This window comes from Rutilus rutilus, assembly GCF_951802725.1.
Source record: "Rutilus rutilus genome assembly, chromosome: 1".
Taxonomy (NCBI): Eukaryota; Metazoa; Chordata; class Actinopteri; order Cypriniformes; family Leuciscidae; genus Rutilus; species Rutilus rutilus.
In genome coordinates this window covers 47,056,554-47,076,336 of record NC_140209.1, presented here as the reverse complement: position 1 = coordinate 47,076,336, position 19,783 = coordinate 47,056,554, and the positions used below count along the sequence as shown (strand labels likewise).

At 37.6% G+C, this 19,783-nt stretch overlaps 1 protein-coding gene across 1 annotated transcript in view; it reads left to right on the top strand.

The window, feature by feature from the left end:
- The first annotated feature begins 2,247 nt into the window (after window positions 1-2,247).
- The window catches only part of stat5a (signal transducer and activator of transcription 5a), an 86,546-nt gene continuing 69,010 nt past the window's right edge, over window positions 2,248-19,783 (top strand). The window contains exon 1 of the mRNA XM_084389720.1: window positions 2,248-2,432. The gene's annotated coding sequence lies outside the window, so the exon portion shown is untranslated. The remainder of the gene's footprint in view (window positions 2,433-19,783) is intronic.

Here is a 19,783-nt window from a genome sequence, read left to right as displayed (position 1 = left end):
GTGTTTTCATCTTGCCAGGATGGAGTTCTGCCAGTGTAGGTTGTTTATTTGCTGCACCTGAGCCCATTGCTCTTCTTAATAGTTTTCTTGCAAAAAGTATTTTTTACACAATAGTATTGACCAGCATTCACTCTCTCTCACATACTGCAGCTGATATTTGTATTGTTAAACTCAAATACTGGCATGTTTGCTATTTGATTCTCCTTACCTTGAAATGTAATTTAAAAATTCAACCATATACTATGTGCTTGTCTACAGTTAACTCGGCCAAGTCAAACAAGAATAATCAATGTTTAATCAACCTCTATGCCTGTGAATGTAGTTATATAGTTTAACCAGCAGGGGGCAATAATGACCTACTGAATGCGGCTGAATTAATCACTCATTTAATTAGCGTGTGCTCGGGAGCTAATGCAACTGCACCAATTTTAGCCCATAAAGATCGAGCCTGCAGATAGAATGGTTGGAAAAGACACCGAAAGGCGAACGAGCTTTTGAGTTTTTCCAAATAACCAACAACTAATAAAACTGATTTATTCAAATAGCATGCTCTTTATCATCTCGTCTAACCCGTAAAACATGCCCGCTGCCTTTTGATCACAGTTTGCGTCCATCTGCAAGATGCGTGCGTGTCCAACCTGGATCCGGGTTCACGTCCGTCTTCGAAATTTAGAGGACAGGAGAAATAGGGGTCGCCGTAAGTGGATTTTTTCCAGATCTGGCTGTTTCCCAGAGCCACACTCTCCTGAGCCGGTTAAAAGTGCTGAGATAGCAGCTGAAGACAGTGTGTTTAGTGGAAAACGCCTACGTGCTGTACATAAACAATACATACAACGCCACTGGATTTACCTCTTGCCATTATATTTGCATTATAATTAGACTATTGTATGGCATTTTAAACTACACGCACACAAAACGTCCAAGTTAATAAAACGTGCTACTGAGGGAGTGAAACTCACATTAAAGGAGTTTATATAGTATGTATCATATATATAGGCTATATGCCTATAATTGAAGGTTAACTGTCTGACAATAAACTCCCATGGTCGTCAGAGAATTATAAGACATTTGCACATTCATTGAATAGCCTAAATTTCCATGTTTCCATTACTTTTAAAATTATATGGATTTCCAAGACTGATCTGAGCACAATTCTCATTGCCTTATATTTACAGGTTTTCTATGAGCGTGGGAATTAACCCACATCACTTTTAGAACAACTGTACTCGTCATCCGTATGCGCGCTTCTACAGCTCAAAGTAAACAGTTTGTTCCGCGTTAAGGTTATAATATCAGACTCAGCCCAAGACAGCTCGACTCGAGTCACGCGTAACCGCTAATGCCCAATCAGCAGTCCTCGCGCTCCGCTAACCGTATTTATATTTTATAGCCCCACCCCCGTCCCGCAGCGCTCATATTAGACCTTTTGCACATCTAAAATAATAATTCGCCTATCAATGTTCGCACGGGCCTTATAGACGACTATAGCGAACGACTGTGCATTAAGCTTACCTTACATTTCCTTGCACAAGCGACTCTCTCATCAGGGAAACAACACCGGAAACGGGCGGTTAGAAGTGCGAGAGAGTAGTTGCTGGGAAGTCCGACTCATTTCCGCGAATCGATTCTTTCAAACAGCTCGTTTAAAAGAACATATTCAGAGCACAGTGATTCTTTACGTCGTGACGTAATTGCACAATCACGTTGCCCCTGATGCCCCAGCTTGGCATTTTACGTGCTAAAACGTTCATATTGTAAACATCAATTGAGTTTTATAAGGGGGTTCAGTGAAATCGCATGTGTCCCAGTTCAGTTTGTTTGCAGGCTTAATTCAGCTCGAAAAACAAAATAATGTAGAAACTACAACATAAAAACATGCACATCTTTTGGCAAAAAAAAAAGTTTTGCACGTTTTGATAAAACTATATTTATTAAAATGTTTAGTATGGGTGTTGATTAAAAATGTCATTCAAATCATAACCATATTTATTTCTATTATCCTACTTTAAAATCAATTTACTTTTCGGTCCCAATGCTCTTGCTATGAGCTCACTCATGTAGGCTGATGTTGTTCATTACGAATCGGAAATGGCCGAAAGAGACGGTTCTCAGTCCAGTGATTTGTTGACTCGAGAACCGCTCGGACCTTTTCGGTCCAACAACATTAAAGAATCGTTTAGAGAGATTTTGTTAAACGGTTCAGCCGATTCATTGATGCGATTCGACTCAAACGAACGACTCGTTCACGATTCGGACATCGCCAAAGAGAGCGAGAGAGTGAGAGGAGGGGTAGAAGCACATGAAAAACTGTATAACCCACTGCTGGTTGAGATAGACGGGGCAGAAAGGTTGCCTTTCTGGGTCGTTGGCGCTAACTGGAGCTTTGCTGTACTTTTATGCGAAACGACAGCGGATTTAGAAGACCTGCCGAGGTACGTTTAATGCATCTGTGCGAATTCAGTGCGTCTTAAATGTTGTTTGTCGATGTCAAATGTTGTTGTTTTAACAGCATATTTGTTTATAAACAAATGTCCACGGTTGATCCTATTGAGGCTTCACTGTGCTGCACTTTTCACGCTGAATTAAAGCTGTTTACGTTGCTCTTGTTGATTCTGAAATATATGACATGTCTGACAGAATCTAATTTAAAAGGTTCCCGTTTAGTTCAGACAGTGCGCGTTTGACACCGGTGTTTCGCAAGCCCCTAGCTCTTGCACCCTGTTTTTTTTATCGGATCAACAGGCTGAGAGTCCAGCCCCCCTCAGCACGCCTGTCAAGTCTGGACAGTCCAGCTCACATTTCCAGCTCCATTCCAGAGTCCAGCGAATGCGGCTCCATAATTCTGCGCGTTCGACCCATTCGCATGTGAAGAGAATTCTGACATTTATTAAGCGCTCAGAGGAACGCAAGCGCACGCTCCGGGAGAAAGTTTTCATCAGGCTGTTGAATTTACCGTTATGAGGGGAGAACTTGAGCGCTGGTCTGTTAGCAATACTTCTTTTGGGATCGTGGTCGAAGAGCCAATTGGGTTTCTGTGGGTTAAAGTTAATTACGTTACGAAGAGTTAATGATTAAAACGCTGAGACAGGTCTGTCGCCATGCATGATAGCCTACATTGTGGTTGTGACTGGAGATTTCAATAAAGCAAGCAGGGTTGTGTTATTAAAGCCATACCTCTTGCCGAATTGTGAACTGTCCTTTCGTTTTGAGGTGTCACATTCATTTGGCAATGAGACAGGCAAGTCGATTACAAGAAAGTCGTGCGTACGTACTCACATTTATATGAGTTTTAACCGTTATGTGAAGGGCATTGGGTGCTTTTTTAATTCCTTTAAAGGGAGTTTATTAGTTCCTGACACACGACAGTTACCCTTGTGAGAAAGTTGAAGCCATGCTCTTTGTTTTCTCCTTTGATATGATCTTCCACAGTAGATTTTTTTTTATCTCCCATCATGCAATTTGTTTAGTTTCCGTTCAGCAGTGAAAGTGTGTGTGTGCGTGCGTGCGCTTTTGTACGTTTACACCGGCTGTAGGCTATGTACCTTACACATGTGCGTTGAATGTATTTTTGATCATGTTTGTGAAAACATTGAGTTTTAGTATGCTCTTAAAGTGTAAAGAACACTATTTTCGATAGTTATGCATCTGTCAGTTAGCTTTATTATATTAGCTACAAGAGTATTATATAAACCCTGTAGCGTATATAGTTTTTATTCAGCGGCAAAAATCTTGATGTATTGTGGAAAAAAATTGTGTGAATGTGTGGCAGGATTATTGAGAACTAAATCTTAAAGTCAAGCTTAATTTAAGAGCATGCTGAAAATGACCATAGTATTCACTACTGTAAATGTAAAAATGGCCAATCAACCATTATTTTAATATTGCAGTATTTATTATAAATGATTTAGCCATGCACATCAGTAAAAAAATAATAATAACAAATGAATGTGCCCATGTCATTTTTAATCAAAATAACCTCCCCTCCCCAGGAACGGATTATGACTTGCAAAGGCCCCGGGGCCAGTTATCTCCAAGAGCCCCTCCCCCACAGACCCCCCCCCCCCCCCCCCCCCCATTTTTTCAGTTCTTTCCCTTTAACTGTAATAGAGAGTGGAAGTTATGATGATCATGAATGAATGATAGGCCTATTCAAACTGTTCTCACTCTGAGGTGTCAAATCCAGCCACAGATTCATAATGAATTTAAAATATTTGTATATCTCTAATGTTGCTTTGGCACAGTATCTGTCAAATGAACTAAAATAGATGGTTTAGTGCTAAAAGGCTGTGATTTAATTAAATTACTTTTTGAGCTTTCCTTTCTTTGTGTGAAAGGTATTGGAAAAAGTACTAATTATTATAACTGCCCATCTTCCTTGAAGTTATAATACATGCCTGAAAGAAAGAAAGAAAGAAAGAAAGAAAGAAAGAAAGAAAGAAAGAAAGAAAGAAAGAAAGAAAGAAAGAAGGAAAAGAAAGACCAATGTGCCCACCACCCCGTCATTATTATTATTTTTCCTGCCTATATTAATTATTCTAAAAAAATGATCCAACAAAATGGGCCTAGAGAGATCAATAGAATATGTTTTAGTACACTTATGATTTTATATCAGAATATTTTTGTACATTTTAAAGTTAAATGCATCAATCTGGTGCACTTTGGCAGATCAAAATTTAGTGGACTCAAACCTCTTTTTATTTGTAATATAAGTAATACTAATAATAATGTTGTTGTTGTTATCATTATCCCTATAAGACAGTAATATATAGTAAAACAAATGCACTGTAAAATAAATGTAAATGAAAAATCTATATTTCATAATAAGTATCTATATTATTTGACTTTCATTTTTTTACTTATTATTTTACACTTGCTTTTTTTGGCGAAAAGCTGAAGTTTCTGTGAAAACAGGTTTACAAACGTGTCATCATTACAGATCTTGTGAAATGCTGTAATCATCTGTCCGCAAAGAAAATGTCCACAAATGTGAAAATAAAGCGGACTTGTGCCCGCTGTGTTCCCAAATCACGCTAATTTCACAGCACACGCAGAGATGGCGTTTACTGTGAACCGAGCCGCTCTGAAAACACTGGATCACAAGCTGATCGCGTGAGCAAAGTGTGTGCTTCTACCATTTGAAGGCCAATTCACACCGCACAGACAAACGCCAACTAACAAGTTGGCTGTTGGATTTAGATTTTTTTATGAAAAATAACTGTCATGTTCACACTGCCCCAACAGACACAGACAAATGCTGATTGAACATGTTCAGTCGGGTGGAAACAAACCCCGACCAACGCGAACAGACGCCGACAGGGGTAACACACTGATCCGACAAAACCCAACAAACGTGATGTTTGTTGCCGTTTGTCTTTGCGGTGTGAATTGGCCTTAAAACAGGATTGGACAATAGTATAAGAGGTCTGTGGGCATTCATTTAGGGCCCGTAGTAGCAGTACCAGGATTGCCAGAGAGCCTTCATAGTCCAAGAGCCTCGTTTTAAAAGGCTGTAGGACCTATATATATATATATATATATCACGTCTTGTTTTGGTTCATGTTTCATGTCAGTCATGTTTCATGTCTTGTCATGTGATTCCCTGTCTTAGTCATGTGATCCTGCCATGTGTTCCCCATGTGATTGTGTCATGTTGTCATTTAATATTCAAGCATAATTAAACATTTGTTTTCATTGTTGATGGGTTTTCTGTACCAAATTAGATTGTGCTGCCTTAAAGCCCTGGGCCCCCCATACTCCTGGTAACCAAGGGCCCATGGGCACTGGCTCCATTGGCCAGGTCCGCAATTCATCCCTGCCCCTCCCAATGACATCTTGTAATGACATCTCTTCTCTTCTCTGATGTTGATGTGATCACTCACATGGAATCGCAGCAATAGCAAATGAAAATTGATTTTGAACTTTTTCAGTTGAGAATGGACATTATGATCAAATTCAACTGTCCACAATGTGATTGAAAAGTGTTCTTTAATTGCTCTAATTGTGGCCTTTATTTAGTATCTTGCCAACAGGTTATTTATTGTGCAGTCAGATTATTGGTAAGCTGTACCTAGTTTAGCAAATTATTGATGACGACTCATCAAATAGCCACAGTAACAAGTCCGTTTTATTTTTTTATTTTTTATTTTGTGCATTCCAGGAATCACTCGGACTTTCAAATCAATATTTTATTGCTAAACTGACAAACATACTTTAACATTGTCTTCTGTTGTTATGCAATGTGAACAATGAAGATGTTTGTTGTCAAATGATATAATGCAAGTATGATTAGTAATTACCAATGCCATTAACCAGATGTAGGCTATATCTTTTAGATATGAATCATTATATGAAGACCGGGAAGGACGAAAAGGGAAAATATTTGATGCATGATTTACCATTCCTGAGTGTATATTAATAAATGACAAGAAACTGTCTATCTGCTCAGTCACATTTTGTTGCAATAAAGCACTCCCTTCTGGAAATGGATAATACATTACTGATCGTGTCACGTTTGGTAAAAATGTCACTAGTTTTACAGCACAACAGACTGTGATTTCATGAATTGATTAGATTTTTAGCCTAGTTTATTATTTCATAAATCTGAAGTGTGCCTTTGTTTTACATTGAGTCACATCTCAGATTCAGCTGGAGGAGGATTATGAAGTATGTGCATTTCAACCTAAATATGGCTCTTGATGAGCACTTAAGAGTCGCTTAAGTTGAGTGTTTATGTACTTGACCAGTGCAGTCATTCATTGATCTTGCGTTGTACTAGCTGTACTTAAAGATGCGTTTTCAGTTGGCAGTAATTTAGCACTGGAGGTGATTACTTGAGATCACACAAGCTTTGAAACAGCTGTCATGACAACAAAGAGTAAACATACAAATTGGCGGGTGTTTGCAACAAAAAAATCTGTTATATGGTTAAGGCTGAACCATTTGGTTTCTTGTCAGTAAGGTACACAAAGGGTACAAATTAATTATTTAAAGGTTGAATGTATTATTTAAGTGTATTGCCTTAATTGTTTCTACTTGCTAATTCTCACACTTACATTTACATACTGCATAATTATCTCGATCATGCTAGAAAATTTACTTTGGCCGTTAGTGTTTGTTTTGCTTTTTGTCCACTTGTGGAAAAAAGGGGCAGATCTCTCTCTCTCTCTCTCTCTCTCTCTCTCTCTCTCTCTCTCTCTCTCTCTCTCTCTCTCTCTCTCTCTCTCTCTCTCTCTCTCTCTCTCTCTCAGCTAAGTTTGTTCAAGCTCTCTTCGTTTGCGTCTTTTCCCACCACTGGAAGTGAATGTGAAATGCATGTTTAGCGAAATTGTTTGGCCAACCTTGACTATGAGAAATCAGGAATGTCGAGGATCTGGTGTGGGATTAGAGGTGAAACTCTGGTGAACCCCAGGTCTGTTGAAATATTATATTTCATAAATAATTGAACTTGAGGTGCATTTGGACATTTAACCTTGTTGACACAGTGCGTTTGTTGACCACAACCTAGTTTGACCTGTGCTGCCAAAGTTTGTGCGGTTGATGCCCTCTTGTCTGAGTCGACACACAGCGTTTGAGAGAGTTGACTGGGATGTGATTGCTGTACAGGGAATAAGTTCAATGTGTTGACCAGCACACTGTGTACTTAAAGAAAAGGAAAAGATAGAAAGGCAGAGGGAGGTGACAGAACGTCCGTAAACCGAAGTAGAGGGCAGAGTTGTGTTTTTTATTTGGTTACACATATATTTGTGCGTTTTCTTGGAAATATCTTCTTTAACGAGCACCTGGAAATGTGAGAGCGAATCAAAGTTCTGTGCAGCAAGATCAGCACATTTGTCTTGTTTAATGGTTAGGATCTTTTTAACCAACATCAGTTGTCATGTACTTATGTTGTGATACATGAAGAGAGTTAAGCTTATTGTATTGATAATGAAATTCATAAAGCCAACCATATGCTTCATTACAGCTTTTCCAAAGAAATTACTATCACGTCCTGTCTGCTTTAAATAAACCTACAGGAGATATCACTGTCAAATGAGCGAAAGGACGCTACTCTAGAGTTCCTTGATGCAAGGCCAATTAGTCCTGGCCTGAGTCTAGAGTCTGTATTCCAGCTTTCGGGATGACAGTTGTTGCGAAGCCTGTGTGCCTATTGATTGTCTGTGTTGGGATTTACAATAACCAGAATCAAATGATGTTTGAAAGACTCTTATGAGCTGGCTCATTTTAGTGAATCAAACAGTGTAGTTAATGATTGTCTGTTTATTTGACTGTCTAGCTAAATATTATACATGTTTTGTCAGTAGTATTTTATAAGAATTAAAGTGCCCCTATTATGCTATTTTAAAGTTTCCTAATGTTGTTTTGGATTCTCCTACAACAGGTTTACATGCATCAAAGGTCAAAAAACTGTTTCATTTTCTCATAATATACATTTGCACATCACCACATTTTCAATGATTCTCAAAAGACTCGTCGGATGAATCAATCTCTCTAAATCCCTCCTTTCCGCAAGCTACTCTGCTCTGATTGGCCAGACAGCTCAGTCTGTTGTGATTGATTTACCATGTACAGCGCGTGTCGAAAACAAAAACGCCCATTGCCATAACAACGTCAGCTCTGCGTGTCCTGGGGCTTCCTACACCGTAAACTAAACACAGTAATAAACAATGACGTCGATTTTACCATATCAATCTGAGCGCGAGTCCGATGATGAAACACTGGAAGAACTGTTATTCAACCCGAACCTCCATCGCAAGGACGACTCGAGCAGGACGTTTCTCAGTGAAACACTACTCAGTTTGAGGTACATTATGAGATGTTGCAACTGTAATTCCTCACCATCAGCATTAACAAGTGCATGTCCATCAACAAACTGATTATTTTACTTGTAATAATTTATTTACCGAGTATTTTTCTAATATATTGCGGTGAACACTTGGAAACTGTATCAATAACAGTGCATGTATGCAATGTATACATTAGCCGAGCTCTAGCTTGAATGACTGATGTAACATAAACGTTGGTAAAACAGATCTTGCTCCATGCTTAATCTTTCCTCAAAGTAGTGAGAACGACAGACAATCTGCATTAATAGACACAGTTATAGGTAATAGTGGCCCACAAACTGATTAGCAGAAGTATTTCAGTAAGACAGTGATAATGTGAGTTAGCCAGTTAGCAGGAGACCTACACAATATAAAACTCAAAACTAAGTATTTTAACACCATCTTTCGAATCCTTGTGACTCCTGCATTGAACTCCGAGATTTGAGAAGCAGTCGTCAGTAAAATAAAGGGAACACAGCAAAAGTTTAGGATTATACTGCTGTGATATCATGGCTTTATCTTCACATTGTACAGCACAGCGTCTTCTCAACATAATGCTATCCAGTATCCACAGGAATCAGCCGGCGGTTTGAGGTTCAAGTTTTCCCTGGTGTCTGCGCGCAATAAGTGGGCGGGCAATATGCAAATTTTTCATCTTGATGTCACAACGAAATGGCTTATGACTCGTTTGAAAAACGATTAATTTAATTGACTCAGAGACAGAGTCGACTCTTACTTTTGAAAGACAATAACTTTATATACGGTGCACTTTCAAATTTAAAACTTTGCAGGATGTTTTCATTCACTTAGAGCTATGTTACACACTACATGATAGGTCATTTTCAAAAATCCATAATAGGGGCCCTTTAATGAGTGAAAAACTCTACCATTCAAAAATGTGGAATCATTTAAAAGAAGTCTCACCAAGGATGCACTTATATGATCAAAAACAGTAATAGTGTGAAAATAGTATTACATTTTAACTTTTCTATTGAATATATTTTACAATGTAATTTATTCCTGTGATCAGATCATTACTCCAGTCTTCAGTTGTCACATGATCCTTCAGAAATCATTCAAATAATCTGATTTGTTGCTCAAGAAACATTTCATATTATTGTCAATGTTACTATTCTTATTATAACAATATTATTGTCAAACCCAGATCATTTTTTTCCAGGATTATTTGATGAATAGAAAGTTCAAAATCATTAATTAGAAAAAATTATAATCCTCTGTAGTGTTATAAATGTATTAACTGTCACTTTTGATCAATTTAATGCATCCTTGCTGATTAAAAGTATTAATTTCTTTCCAAAAAAAAAAAAAAACTTACTGACCCCAAACTTTTGAACGATGGTGTATGTTACCACATATTTGCTTGTCTAGTATTGTTGTTTAGTAATTAGTTATGGCACAACTTTTTCATGAATTGCTTTAAATATATTTATTATTGAAATGATCTTGTCATGTGACAGTGGAATTACATTATCTCCCTAAATATTTAAATGCTGAAAAAGAATTGTTAATGGAACCGTTAAGGAATCGGAACCAGAATCATATGTCTGGTGTTTTATTTGATATTTAATTTCAAATAGTCCTTTTAAAGGGCTTCCACTTGTTTGAGAAGACTTTCCACTAGATATTTTATAGCCTAATTGCTGGGGGTATTTGCTCTCATTCAGACACGACCATCAGTAAGGGCAAGGCACCAATGTTAGGCGATGAGATCTACATCAGGCAAAGTTCCAGTCCATCCCAAAGGTGTTTGTTTGGGGTGTGTTATGGATGCCTGTCAAGTTCTTCTCATCAAACTCAGTAAATCATTTCTTTACTGACCTTGCTTTGTGCACTGTCGTGCAAACAGAAAAGGGCCGTCCACAAACGGTTGCCACAAATTTGGAGGCGGGTCATTGTATCCTGTAGCATTAAGATTCAGAGGGCCTGGCCAAACACATTATTTAGATGTTTGTGCCCACATCCTTTTGGCTACGTGGTGCATGTTCGCAGAGCGCTTTTGTCGTTTTAAACACTACATGAATCAAGTCAGAGAGTTTGAGGAAACGAAAGTAAGGGAAATTTAGTGAGTGATGGAGCGGTTATTTCAATCCTTGTCCATTCAGAAACTATAGTGCTGGTTTTGTGCAGTTGCACTCAGCAGCTTTACAAGAAACTTTGTGTTATATATTAAATGAATTCAAAGTGCACCAACTAGACTGTAAGCTCTTGAAATCTCTGAGAACAGCTAAACAGAATATTAACCATTGAGCAACATCAGACCATTGCAAGAGTGTGTTCTACTTTGTAGTTTCCTCAATCTATATTTAACTAGCTCCTTTATGCGCTTTCGCTTTCTGTTTGCGCTCTCTCTGCGCTTCTTTGCTGGTGTCTTCCTCTACTTTCTTTACACGTTATCTGTTTGTTTTGGGTTTTTCACGATCTGCTAACTGACCTTGACTGCCATCCACCCATCCAGCGCTCATCTCGCTCTGTGCCAGGCTTGGGTAGACAGAAAGATAACAGAGTGTCAGATGAGACAGAGAGAGACTGCTGTGGTTAATGTACGCCTGCAGCAGTCACTCCCAATGAACTGAGTCTTTTGGTAAAAGAGAAAAGTCTTTGATCTTTAGTTCTGATGCTCATACCTCTTTAGTCAGCCCTATACCCACTGCATCTCTCATCAGTTCAGCGACCTATCAGAAGTAGCCACAGCGTATGGGAAGTAATCGTATAGTAAAAGTAAAAAAAGAAATTGGTTCAGTGGTTTACACAGTGATGCCATATAAGAAAGAACCATTTTTGGTTCCCCAAAGAACCTGAACAGTTCTTAATATAACCTTTTTTTCTTAGTCAGAAGAACATTTTAAAAATCTAAGAACCTTTTGTGGAATGAAAATGTTCCATGGATGTTAAAGGTTCTTCGTGGAACCATCTATGCCAATGAAGAACCTTTATTTTTAAGAGTGTACGTTGTTATTATTTCAACTATTTAAATGATTGAGTAGTCAGAGAGCAAGACAATCACCCATGTGTTTGAGGGGAAAAAAATTCGAGTTTCGACCTAATATCTAAGAGGACGAAAGCAACATATTTAGTCTGTAATGCTAAATAAAAAAAAATAAAAGCTAAAGGAAAAACACATTTTTAAAGATGAAATGCATGTCTTGATATTTAGCCTACTATCATTATCAGTCAAATGGTTACAGGTGCTGCTTATTGGTGCTGTGAGTTTGAGAATGTGACTGACTTTAGTTACCTGTAAAAGGTGTTCGAGCCATTCCTGTTGGCAATCTGGTTGTCAGTCCCCAGAGTTTGATGAATTATTATTGACTGGTTCTGTCCACTCCATAAATGTCCTCCGATTCATTTTATTTTTTTTGCTCTTGCTGTTCCCAAACGCACACAGGCAATTCATAACTAAACATATACATAATTGAATTCAATAATTACCTGCCTTTTTTTCCTGTGTATAAGTGATTCATCTGAAAATGTGAAGGATTTGTTTTTGTTTTTGTTTTTTGCATTTATATTTGTCTAAAGGCAAAGTTTTAATTCATTTTAGACCACCAACATGTTCATGGAATATGTTTTACTTTCTCTTTTAATAAGTAACAGTAAATGAAAGTACTTTAGGAACAGAAAAAAATATAGACGTGTGCTGAAATGTATGATACACTACCGTTCAAAAATATGGGGTTAGTAAGATTTTTTTTGAAAGAAGTCTTTTATGCTCACATTTATGTGATCAAAAATACAGCAAATCGGTAATATTGTGAAATATAATAATAATAATAATAAAAACAACAATTTTAATATATTTTCAAATGTATTCCTGTGATGAATTTTCAGCATCATTATTCCAGTCTTCAGTGTCACATGATCCTTCAATAATCATTCTAATATGCTGATTTGATGCTCCAGAAACATTTCTGATTATTGTCAGTGTTGAAAACAGTTGTGCTGCTTAATATTTTTGTGGAAACTGTGATATTTGTTCAGGAATTTTTGATGAATAGAAAGTTCAAAATAACAGCATTTATTTGAAATAGAAATCTTTTGTAACATTAGAAATGTCTTAAACTGTCTCTTTTGATTTAATGCATCCTGAATAAAAGTACTGACCCCGAACTTTTGAACAGTAGTGTTTGTAAAATAATATATTTATACATTTTACTATGCTTGTTGCATATTCTTAAATCTTGAAAAGGCTTTTTTGACATTCGTTCACCCTCAAAGAGCAAGTGCAGAGGACGAGTGACATTACTAAGGCAGAATTGAAGTTCAGATGACTTAAAAGCAGGAGACCTCCTGGGAGCTTCCCACAGGAACAAACCGATCGACTGACTGAATGAAGACCAACCTGAATCAGTGAAGTGAAAGTTTTGACTGGCAAGACTGTGGGATGTGGAGTGGACTGAGTGCATTTAGAGATCTAGGTGAATCAACTGGATTTAAATGTGGCCTGGGTATTTGTATGAATATGAACTCATGAGTACGTAGAGATATACCTAGTACATGTGTACTTTTATTGCTATCAGTATAGAACTTGTAGAATTATGATCGAATATTTCCTAGTAATGAATATTGTTTGTTCTGTGCCTATATTTTATGCCTCATTTCAGTGTCATGGTTGTGAAACAAGCATTTTTAGGAACTGTTTGTGAGACGCTGGGGGAGAGGCCACTGATGTCTAAGTTCAGGGCAGAGTCCTAATTAGCTAATCTGATCAGGTTCATAGAGCGGTCAGTTTAAATAAACTGCAGATGACCTAATGCAGTTACTTTTAATTTAATATCTGTCTGTCCATCAGCACACTTTTATTTGCTCTTGTTTCGTTTCCGCCGCTGAATGCATCAGTGTGCATGTGGCCAACATTTTAGATCTGTTCCAGTTGACTTGAATGAGTAAATCTCTACTGACTGCTCACTGTCCACCATGCTCTCTCTCTCTCTCTCTCTCTCTCTCTCTCTGAGAATAAATCACTGATAGAGAGGCTGGCCATAAAGCTATAGTATGAGAGCAGAGAGGACAGTGTTTCTGTCCTGCTTAAGCCTATTACAGGCTTACCAAGCCAAGCAGTGCCCCTTAAGCACATAGAAAGAGAGAACGCAAGACAGCGAGAGACAGATGTTTAGTTATTCATCTGAGAGTATTAAAAAGGTAAAAACACTCCATTAAAGCTGTCAGCTCAGAGCTTAGCATAATTATCATATATAAACAACAATATATAACAAGATATGTTTTAAAATGATATGTTTGTGTGATAGAGAGACCAAAAGTTGTTATTCACAATAATCTGGATTCAAAAACGTAAAATCATTCAGACATAAAAGAGTCATTTAGACAAACAGTTTATTCAGTGTTTTGTGAACTGGATCAAAGATTCATTGAAAAGATCCAACATAAAAGATTCGTTCATGAATCGGACACTACTGCAGAGTGTGAATCTCAGTCGGTTCCTCACGCAGCTATTTGACATTGAATGGTGCTTTTTTGATGCCATTTTGGAGCTTCATAGCCCCAGTCCTCATTCATTATATTGAAAAAAGTGGCTTAAGATACTGTATACTATAAGATCTCTTTTATATAAGCAACTTTTATGTTCCCCATTGAGATCTGACATTGATTTTACACTCTCAGAAAAAAAAGGTACAAAAACTGTTACTGTGGCGGTACCTTTTCAAAAGGTACACCTTTGTACCTAAAGAGTGCATATTAGTCCCTCAAAGGTACATATTGGTACCAAAAGTGTACATATTAGTTCCAAAAGTGTACATATTAGTTCCAAAAGTGTACATATTAGTACCTAAATGGTACATATTAGAACCCTTTTGAAGGGTACTGTCCCAGTGACAGCTTTTGTACCTTTTTCTTCTGAGAGTGTAGGCATTTCAGTTAATGCCGAAGGTGTTGAATGGCGTAATTAGGGTTGCTGAAATAACCAACCAGTTCAATAGAAGGGGCTGAACTTTACTGTACGTTTACTGTATTCATGGACCATGGCATTGACAAGATTCTCTTGGGAACCTCAAAGAAAGTCATGATAACACCATAGTACGTTTTTGTTTGAGAAATGCATATCATCGTTGAAGAATGAGGGCTAAGGATCGTGAGCTTCTGAGAGAAGTGCTGATGTTCCATTCACTAACCTTGTATACAAACCTTATTGTGAACTTTTCACGCATTTAACTTAATTTGCAATTAAATATATTCTAAATACAATTCAAATAAATGGTTTTAAACAATGTACATTTTTATAAAATGTAAAAAATAAAATAAATAAAAAATCAACCTTTGAACCTAACAACGATTTTCTGTGTGAACGAGCTGACATTCTACATGCAGTTATTAGTGAATGAGACTCAAATTCTGTTGTGTGTTTCTTGGAGTCACAAACATCTAATAAAGGTCATGGCGTTTGCCGTTTGGACCAGGGGATTGTGGAAGGCCTTCAAGAGATGAACTTAACGCAAGACAATCTTACAACAGCGCTGAGGATAATAATGAAAGCGGTACATGATCCATAAGCTTTTGTGATTAGCACTAGCTGCCCAGACGTGTTGCTGGTCTTCTAATCTGCCACCAGACTCCAGCAGGCAGTTATGCAGATTGATTGTAATGCCTGTATGACAAGATCTTTTCCTCTTCTAATGATCCTTTTTTTTAGGTCTTCTTTTCTCATTAGATGGTAAAGTTACAAAACTAAACAGTCTATGCTTCAGTGGGTATTAAAGTTGAATGGTAGTGAATGGTTAGTACAGAGACTCTAATATGATGCAGTGTAAAACATGTATGATATAACCAGCCACAGTCTTGACAGAATTACCTCATGGCTAATTTAACGCCCCACTTACAGAGATTATGAGAGCGTGTGCTGTGCTCAGGGACCGGGAAAAAGTTTCATTGAGGAGATTTAAACTTTTTGAAGATGTTTTGAAATGCATTTAATATGCTGACAAAAAAAGAATGAGTTTTTTAAAGCTTACATATACTTAATTTGTAGTCGCATTCCTAGCGTAGCTTGTTGTGCTAGGTGCTTGGCTTCGCTAATGCTAGTGGCCCTAGCTGGTGCATTCACTTCAAATCAAATAGGTCCATTATTTATCAAATGCACAATATGCCCCATAAATCAGTAACTGTGGGCCGTGAAATGTTATATCTGCGAACTCCCCCCAAAAATAGAAATAGAAATCACAAAATTATGCTACGAAGTGAGCTACAATCGAATCTCGCATTGTGCCTGAGTGCCATTTGCTTCTCCGTTTGGATTGGATGCTATTATTGTACAACTACAGCAACACCAGAAGCACATGATGTTTTGAAATGCATCAACTTTCCTTTGATTATATGTATGCACGTGGTCTCCTGAAGGGCTCTTTTAGTCCTCTTACCCCAAGCTCATAAAATGCATTTTGTTTAATCCCTCTCTACATATTTTCCCCCTCCCTCTCCTTCTCTCTGTCTCTTTCGTTATCTCTCTCTTTCGGCTTGCTGTAAACAGGTCAACACTAGAGTTCTGTCCTGTGCGGCAGCAGCCAATCAATTCTTTGTTGGTACTGGTGGTGACTATGCAGCTCAGCCAATCAGCTCTCTCACACTGACATCCTCCTGCACAGATTGTGATTGGCTGGAAGACGGAACAAACTCTTGCTTGGGAGTCTCGGTGCTCTCTCTTATTTAGATTAAAAGTGTGAATTAAAAATGAATGTTAAGGCATGAGAAGGAGTAACGAGTGCCTGCAGCATCAAACATCAATGATTTATCACAGTAAAGTATCTCATACCTCACGGCATAAGAAGAATTGAAGCTGTTTTTCAGCGATGAGGACTAGAGAATGATACAGATGCACAAAACATATGAGAATTTTGTGGTGGAATGACAGCAGGTCCAATTGTGTGTGTGTGTGTGTGTGTGTGTGTGTGTGTGTGTGTGTGTGTGTGTGTGTGTGTGTGTGTGTGTGTGTAAGAGGATGAGAGTTTGCATGTATGTATGAGTGCACCTGATTCTATAGATACATCTTTAAAATGGGCTTCAACCACTGTGTAACTTTGCATAATACATTGAGTATCACTGCACCAATTAAAAATTTTATGATCTCTAAGTCTTGGTTATGGGGAACTGAGATGATCTAATTTTTCTTGCTTGTTGGTGTGTATACCATATAAGAAGTGGTATCCAAATGTTCAAGACCACTGGTGAAAATGTTATTCATAAAAATCCAAAATATGTTGCATTATAATTTTATCATAAGCATTGTAATTTAAAGGGAAAAGTTGAATATTTGTGTCTGAACAATGTGACAAACATTTAGCTTTAGGACAGAATCTTATCATTTTGAAAATATGTTTTAAATCCCTTGCAAATATGTTTTTGTTGTTCCAAGCATTAAACCTCACAAAAATTTGAATTCATTTAAATGCATTTTGAAAATGCTTAAATTACAATACTAACAACCGTTCAAATGTTTGGAGTCTGCAAAAAAAAAAGAAAAAAAGAAAAGTGGCTGCATTTGTTACATTTATTAAATACAGTAAAAACAGTAATATATATTGCTTTTACTTTATGTTTACTGGAAAACAAGACAAAAATATTGACTTAGAAAATGGTTAATTTGCAGTGCTGAATCTGACTAGACATCAGTGGTGTTATATAAGGACACTAGGACAGTTTGCGGTTTGTTTGCTCTAATAGTTTTCACTCTGTTGTCCCTGTCCTCAGTTCTGATTACAGCTCTTTACAGCTGACCTTGTGCTTTCAGAAGCGCTGTGGAGTGGAGTCCATTTTCACTTGTTTTTTATTTTTATTTTTTTATTACTTATATTATTTATTCCCTATAAAGGAGTGAAGGTGTTTATGCGACATTAGGGTGACAGTGAATAGGACATATATGTAAAAAATTCAATACATTTCTCAGGTAATAGGGTAAATGATCTCTTTAGTGTGTGGGGGTGCGGAGGGTTGTGTGTATACTGTATATTGGTACTCGAAATTGTATGTTGTACACACAGTTACACATAAAACAGAGGTCTGACTAGTTGTCAGTGGCCCTTATTGTATGTTTGTATGCTCCAGTGGACCAAACAGGTCATGCTATTGATTGATTACTTGGACGTCATAGCAACTAGTCTTGCTGTTTACACTATAACAGTGGAGAGCCGTTGAGAAAAGTGAAGATGTGCCACAGTATACACTTCTTTAGCACACAAACACATAATGCTGAACAGACCGTTAATTCTGCTAATAGCCTTTCCTGAGTATTGGGTGCATTAGATGATATTACCTGGCTACACTTATTGTAGGCAAAGCTAATGCTTTAGAAGCTAATGCTTTAGAAGCTAATCCGTATTAGGGAAATCATGTGACTGATGTAAACGTTGATTCGCCTGCCTTTGTTGTCACAATAGTCTCACGTCGTTTGCCCAGTCAAATTAACCTCTGCTCTCTGGCATCATAACAGTCAAATCAATGATCAGGTCGTGTGCAGTTCGTCACTAAGCACTCCAAGATTTTACAAATAATGTATCTGACAACATATATATTAATACAAATATTATTTCATAATTTATCACCGATGCATTGAGAAAACAAGTGAAACAAGTGTATATATTTATATTTTGAATGTTTTTATATATGAAATATTTATCTATGCATATACTGTATATTAATATAAATATATGTAAATTATATCATTTTTTTTATTTAAATATTATGTACAAAAATATGTGAGCAAGACCCTGTTAGTTTTGCCTTTTGTAGGTGACCATCAGACTGTATTTTAGAGCGCTGTTCCATTGATGGACACATTTCCGCAGGATTAGTCCTAATCTGCTCCGGGTGTGTTGACACGAACGTGGTTTGATCTAATGCTGTTGCCGTTTGTTATTTATTTGACATAGTGACTGGAATTACTAAAACGTTCAAAAAGGATAAGCAGACAACCTAGCTGTACTTAAAGTATGTCACAGTAAAACCTGTTTGGATGGTTTGGACCCAATAATCAGAAAAGTGTGTGTGTGTGTGTGTGTGTGTGTGTGTGTGTGTGTGTGTGTGTGTGTGTGTGTGTGTGTGTGTGTACTTGTACAGCTATCTTTGTGAGGACCAGTTTGAGTTTTAGACCATTGGAGTGAGGACATTTTGGCCGGTCCTCACTTTCTGAGACCCCTTTAAAGGCCTGGTTGAGGGTCAAGACTTGGTTTTAGGGATAAGGTTATAATTAGGTTAAGGGTAGGTTTAGGGTAAGGGTTCAGGTTAGGCACTTAGTTGTGATGGGCAAGGTTAGGGTAAGTGGCTAAAGATTGCATTGTGTCAATAAATGTACTCATAAAGATAGATGTACAAGAATGTGTGTGTGTGTGTGTGTGTGTGTAAGAAGAAGATGTGATCCGGTTACCATGAGAGACAGTGTGGGTAACTGAAGATCACCAGCTATTTGACCCCTGGCACATCATAGACTGTTAAAGGTTAAAGTTCATTGTCAAAAATGCCTTCATGTTGATCTGAAGCGGTGAGAAGAGAATGAAAGAAAACGTAAAGAAAAAAACTGATCATGTATCGAAACCAAACTAAGAACAGTCATATGGCCATAATGAAGTAGAAGATTCACTGTGGACTAGAGATTCACTTTCAGTTGTTTGACCTGCACAGACCTAGTGACACAGATCATTTAGATCATTAGATCATCTTTAGATTATTTTGTTGTGTATTTATTAGGGGTGTAACGATTCACTCGTTTTCTCAATGCATTGGTGATAAATTATGACATGCACAAATTAATGAAGACGTTGTGTGGCCATCTTTCGCACCCTCACAGATACGCGCTGTGCTCTTTCCCAGCTTTCACTGGACTGGATTGTGCTCGCGCTTTGTCCCTTTGTCCCTAGCATGATTTTCAGCAGCACATGGCTGCATTCGAAAACTTAGGGAGCTGTCTTGTTGCCTCGCTGCCTTGACTTTGCAGGCAG